At 44.3% G+C, this 6111-nt stretch overlaps 1 protein-coding gene and 1 non-coding gene across 4 annotated transcripts in view; both read right to left on the bottom strand.

Annotated features, from left to right (window-relative positions):
- The window catches only part of EEF1AKMT1 (EEF1A lysine methyltransferase 1), a 16923-nt gene that overhangs the window by 10216 nt on the left and 596 nt on the right, over positions 1-6111 (bottom strand). For 2 of the 3 annotated variants that reach the window (XM_045294039.1, XM_004714828.4), the window contains exon 1: positions 2401-2464. The exons of the other annotated variant lie outside the window; for it this stretch is intronic. The gene's annotated coding sequence lies outside the window, so the exon portion shown is untranslated. Of the gene's footprint in view, positions 1-2400; positions 2465-6111 lie in introns of those variants that run through there. 3 annotated transcript variants of the gene reach the window in all.
- LOC115870872 lies at positions 1010-1165 on the bottom strand. Its single transcript, XR_004046972.1, has one exon. It is a non-coding gene; the product is annotated as a U1 spliceosomal RNA (small nuclear RNA).

The following is a 6111-nucleotide window of genomic DNA, read 5'->3' on the forward strand; positions in this document are numbered from 1 at the left end:
GGCCTGAGGTATTTGTTACTCAGTGGTCTCTCCATCCTCATTTGAAAATGTGACAGATAAGAGGGTCGCAGGAACTCACCACAGACTCCTTTCTTACTTGTGGGAACCCAAATTGATCTCGGAGATGACCCCTCTACTACTGAGAAACTTGCCAAGAACAAACAGAAGCCCAGAGATTGCCGGAGAGCTGTCAAATGTGCGGAGCGTTCTGCACGCACACAGAAAGGCCTGCAGAATGCATCGGACAGTAAGTCTGGCTGTGCCGGGCCCAGAACTGAAGAGGTGCAGGTGTGTGCTGTTATGACATCTTCCACAGCCTTCTGCACAGCTGCTTCCGCATCATACTGGAAGCAATGTTTCAATCCAACTGAAGATTAAAGAATTCAAATTCGTGTTTGTGAGACAAGGCCCACAGGTATGGCCCCCGCCCCCTCAGAAAAAGTGATCAAGATTGCTTTTTGTATTGTTTCAACGAGAAGGAAAATGAACGGTTTGGGTTTTTTTTTAAGGGATGCTTACTGACGACTCTGTAAGATGATTTTGAATTGTTGAAGCCACTCCCTGGTTCTACTCTGGAAAGTAATGAGTCATCGGGCCTCGGAGTATTTTGTTTGGCGTGTGTGTGTGTGTGTGTGTGTGTGTGTGTGTGTGTCTCGGGGAGTTCATTTTATTATTAGTTTGTAATTCATTCAGCAATGGACTACTCTCGAGGGGAGGAGGACAGAAGTCACATCCCTCCTCTAGATCAAGTTTAGAAAACATGTTGCCCACCTGATGCTCCTAGGAAGGAGCATGGTAAACGCCTCATTCCACAGCACATTCCTTTCTGAACGTTGCCTTTCCCTCAACCCTAAACAGGTCCCTATTTGAGGAAGCTCCTGACAGTGGGTGGGGCCTGGCTTGCCCCGCCTCTTTTCTAGGATGCACTAGATACCTGTGACTTTCAAGGAAATCTGTTTGCCATTTGCTGTTTTTCGGAAGTTAATTTCTACCTTTTTCATTTCTTTTATAGGGGAGAGCGCGAATGCAGTCCCCCACAAAGTATGCAGTCGAGGTTCCCGCATTTGGGGAAATCGCAGGGTCAGCACACCCGCAGTGCACCGGGTGAGCCTCGCCCTGGGAAAACCACCGTCCTGATCACGGTGTCTCCCCTGCCGGTATTTCTAACTTCTTTTTACTGATAAATGAAGAAACCTATTGCACCTTTTAAAATACACCAAATGAACTGAGTTCTTAATTAAAAGAAAAAAATCGTTCCTGTCAGTCACTGTCTGAAAATCTTCGATATGCAGCTTAACAGTATATGACATGGTGTCCCTAGAAGGCAGCCTGGTGTACAGAGGAAGTCCGAGGGATGAGGCGAGCAGACAGATGCCTGTGGAATGATTCACCGCCCCTTTCGAGGGAGGGAGATAGAGGGCTGCTTCATTAGGAGGCAGAAGTGGGGTGGGGGTGGGGAGAACATGTATCCACAACATGGGGACCACCAGGGGCATCCCCTTGTTTTCCATGAGGAACTCTAGAGTGGCTAGCTAGGGTGCTCTAGTTTAATAAACACCACGGGGAAGTCTTATGAGGACCACGTAAGGGCAAATAAGGCTCTTCTCAGCTTATTTTGGTGCAGTTTCCAATTTCTTAAAAATGCTCAGGATATCTTTTCTATCTTCTCCAAATCCTACTTCTTAAAGAATCATTAGCGTTGAATCAATGCTTTCTCACGTCTCAATTCTTTGTATATGCTTTCTTTTCAGATATATTAAACAAAAAAGTATTGCTAAGGGCAATGAATGTACAAATGTGCTTTACACAATTGATGGATGTATGGATTGTGATGAGAGTTGTATAAGCCCCCAATAAAATGATTAAAAAAAACAACAAAAACAGATGAGTGGTTAAACAAGCAAACAAAAAGTATTGCTACTCGGGCTCCAATTCATACGTGCACGTTTATTCCAAACAAACTGTGCTTAAACATGTCTGTGTGATCTGATCAGTGGATGGCTGCAGACCAGCTCTCTCAGTCTCCTTAGGGTGTCTCCCAAAAAAAACAGATTCAATCAAAACAGTGGTTTTCTTAAGGGATTTGCAGGGCCAGTTAAATTCAAAGCAGGTAAGTCAGCTCAAAAGGTTATGGCAAATGCTTGGGATTCCTTAGGGGTCATCTTGATAGATCCCCCCGCCCCACCCCCACCCCCCAAGCGTGGACAGTTTCATTTGTCAACAAGGCTGCTGCTGAAGCTGCTTTTTCACCTGGATCACAAATCAGTTGGGCCTATTTATGCAAGGCTACTTCCGGGTTCTGCCCTGTTGATCCACAGCCCATGCCTCCAACAGCACCATGCCACCAAAGTGACCGCAGCTAGGGAGGGTACGGCTTAAAGTAAGAAGCATGAGTCTTACCGTTTTATTCTGCTTCCAAATAACTAGCTTTAAGCTTAGCTAGTATTCATGTTGTTGTTACGGGCCTTGTCTAAGTTGTAATCTAAAGAAAAAAGTTATCACTTAGGCAAAGGGGAGACACATTAAAGACTTTGCAACAAGTGATAAAATTACCTGGGGTCCATGACACAGTTCAAGAAAACACAGTTCTAGAAAGACCTGCCTGCTCCTCTCAGGACCATGGAATTGCCACAAGCATTTTCACATGACACTTTTCAAGAAACCATTATTAACAGTTTTGTAATTGATTTGAAAATGTTTCGTTTTAGAACCATCTAAGAATCTAAAGCAGTATGAATAATCTACTTTCGAAAATAAACACAAGTTAACGGGGCGTGTCTGCCGAGGTTCCCACTCAGGAATGGTACCAGCTTGAAAGGCAGAGTTCTAGTTTGTGGCAATAGCACCAAGGGGGCATTGACAGGCAGACTCCTCGAGTCCAGACCGAGAGTTCCTTTCAGTCAGTAAGAGAATTGGACAACAACGAAGATCCCATGTCTCCTGATAGAATCAGCCGTTCATGACCAAAGCAGAGCGCAGTGACACTTCCAGGTGAAGAAAGGTCTATGTGTGCACAGTGAGCATGTGTGTGTCTATCCTTGATATACCGAGCTTTTGATTATCTTTTCTCTTCCTAGGACTACACATTTCCTACAGCGCTGCATCTGTGAAGTCTTTCAAATAGTGGCCTAATCATTTATGAAAACTAAAAATATAAAATCAAAGAATTCCAAAGAGCAGTTTAAATATATTTTCACAGGTGCCCTGGTGGTGTCATGAGTTACACAGTGAGCTGCTAAACCATCAGGTTGGTGGTTCAAACCCACCAGTTACTCTGAGGGAGATGAAGCTGATTGATCCCATAGACTTAGTCTTGGAAAACCTATATAGGGTCCTTATGAGTCGGAATCCACCAGTGAGTGGGTTTGATGTTTGATATATTTTCATAGCTATTAAAGGTAGTTAAATTTCAGTGGAAATTTTATAACTGAACATACCATATTTTAGTATGGATTTGACTTTTAAGTTTAAAATTTCCCATTGCTATTGACTTAATACTTTATCAAGAAACTACCAAGTACTAAAGCACCATTCTTGGTGCTTGGATTGAAAGCCACTGTGACTCTCTGCTCCTATAAGATTTACAGCCTCAGAAGCCTAAGGTAGGGTTGCTGTCAGAATCCACTTACTGGCAATGGTGTGCGATGCTCTAGAAGTTTCCATTGCTGCAGGGCAGTGACAGAATATAAACAATATAATTCCCTACCTGCCTATCGCTTGATGGTGGGAAAAGAGTTTGTCTTAAAAACCCACTCAAGCAGTTCCACCCTGTCCTTTAAGTCGGCTGAGTTGGACCGACTGACGGCAGCGAGTTTGCTGTTTGGTTTGGGGAGATGCTGAGCAGATGAAGAGGGAACACGTGGAGTGTGAAAGGGGTTGAACCAAAGCCCACCAGACTTTTCCACATGATTAAGGTGAGTTTGAGAGCACCTTGGTTAAATGGGAAAAACACAAAAATGCACTATGTGAAAAATACTAAAAATGAGATGAATTTTTTAGATGAAATGCACAAAACATAAAAATTAAACAAGTCTATAGTATTTAGTACTTTTATTATGTTACACAATCAACATGGAGGTACCCTGGTGATTGCTGTCAGGAAATTATTGGAAGTGCTAATTGCAAGATTGGAAGTTCAAACCCCCAGCTGCTCTGTGAGAGAAAAACAAGGCCACCTGTTCCCACAGATTTACAGCCTCAGAAACCCGATAAAGGGTCCCTGAGACTTCATTAACTTGATCAGTGTTTTGTTTTGTATAGTAACTATCACTTTCGTCTAGCTCCAAAACCTATCACTCCAAAGTAAAGCCGTTACCCATTAAAGAGTTTTACCTTAGTTGAAAACTTTACTTACATCAGTAGTATAGCATATATTGGGGTGGGGGGCAGGGAGAAAGGGGATCTGGGCGCTTCAAAAAAATTCATGGAAAAATTCCATTATCTTTTAAATTCATTTCCCATGATTTAAAAAAATCATTTTATTAGGAATTTTTGTTTTAAGGAACTCTTAACAGATATAACAGTTCATAATTCAATTAGTTAGATCAACCAGTTGTAAACTGCTGCCACCATCTTTTTCAGAACTCTGCTTGACCACCATGATTCTTTGAAATAAACGTCGGATTTGGCATTTTAAAATCCTAAGTGGGTTTGTCATAATCACTGTGGTTTTCATGCCCCCCAAATTCAGGCAGTGCTGTTTTCTGTTACAACTGAACTGGCCCTGCTTTCTTGCTCCTACCGAACTGACCTCAAGCCTGGTGTGGCTCAGTGGGTCCCCCCGGGAGTAAGTATAACTCCAGGGGAAAAGACCTGGCAATGTCTGGAGATATTGGGGCTGTTCTAAGAGAGGGTGTTCTTGGCATCTTACAAGTCACACAGGGAAGCCCTTGGGACCCAAGAATTATCCAGTCAGAAGTACAACGATCCGGCCCGAAGTATGTTCCACGCCACCCAGCAGATGGCATCTCAGGGTGGCCTTGAGGAAGAGGAGTAGAGTGAGGACAACACAGAGAAGAAACAGCGCCAGCAAGGCAGTGGCCACATCCATGGGCAGCATCAGCACAGAATGGCAGGCTCCTCCTCCAGGGTGCCGAGTCCTGGCGGCAAAGTAAGTGCATGGAAGCTAATCAAACTGTCAGAGGCAGGCATCTACCCGTTGCTCTGAGAAGAACCGGTGATCTGCTCTGGTGAAGACTGTTGCTAGGTGTGGCTGAGTCAGTCTGGCTCATCATAACCCCAGGTCCAGTGGAATCCAACGCTGCCCAGGCCTGAGCCGTCCTCACAATCGTCCTTCTACTTGAACTCATGGTTGCGGACACTGTGCCAATCCACTTCATTGAGGGTCTTCCTCCTTTTTGAAGACTCTCTACCAAGCACGACATCATCTTCGACATCATCTTCCGGGGACTGGTCCTTCCTGAAGAAGCCCTGGTGGCATACTGGGTTATGTGTTCAGTTGCAAACACAAGGTCAACAGTTAGAACCCACCAGCGGTTCCTCAGGAGAAAGATTACAGCCTTGGAAACCCTGTGGGCACCTCTCTATCCTCTCAGGTGGCTAGGAGTCGGAATGGACGAGAGGCCGGAGTATGGTTATAGGGTAATGGTTAGCCTACGTTTCCTCACACAGTACTTTATATAATGCAGCCTGAGACGTATAGGGAAATCCAACCACATTTCAAACGTATAGCACCACGGCATGCCTCAACGTCCACGTACCTGTTTTAAAACAAGACCACCTTCCTGCTGTATCCATTTCACAGGGTCACCTTGTCTACAGCAAGGCATCTGGTCCTGAGGTGGCAGGAACCACCAGCAAGGATTAATCTCAGGTGCCAGACTGCGGGGAACACGCGTGAGTCTGCGAGTTTCCTCACCTCCAATGAATGGAGAAGGCTGGCCTAGATGTCTAACAAACACTTTTCATTTATTACATTATGATTTTACCTTGATCTGATTTATTGTGAGTAACGGTTGACTTATACCTTAACCGTATTTCCATTTTGGCGTTTGTAGGCCCTTACCAGATGGGTTCCCTCAGCCTCGTTTTCTACAATTCCATTCTTTCACTGTCTTATAAACTTTTTAAATAAGTCGTGATAAAATTGAA

Source organism: Echinops telfairi, unplaced genomic scaffold (assembly GCF_000313985.2).
Source record: "Echinops telfairi isolate 266 unplaced genomic scaffold, ASM31398v2 ScPeMD7_2565;HRSCAF=3150, whole genome shotgun sequence".
In the NCBI taxonomy this organism is placed as follows: Eukaryota; Metazoa; Chordata; class Mammalia; order Afrosoricida; family Tenrecidae; genus Echinops; species Echinops telfairi.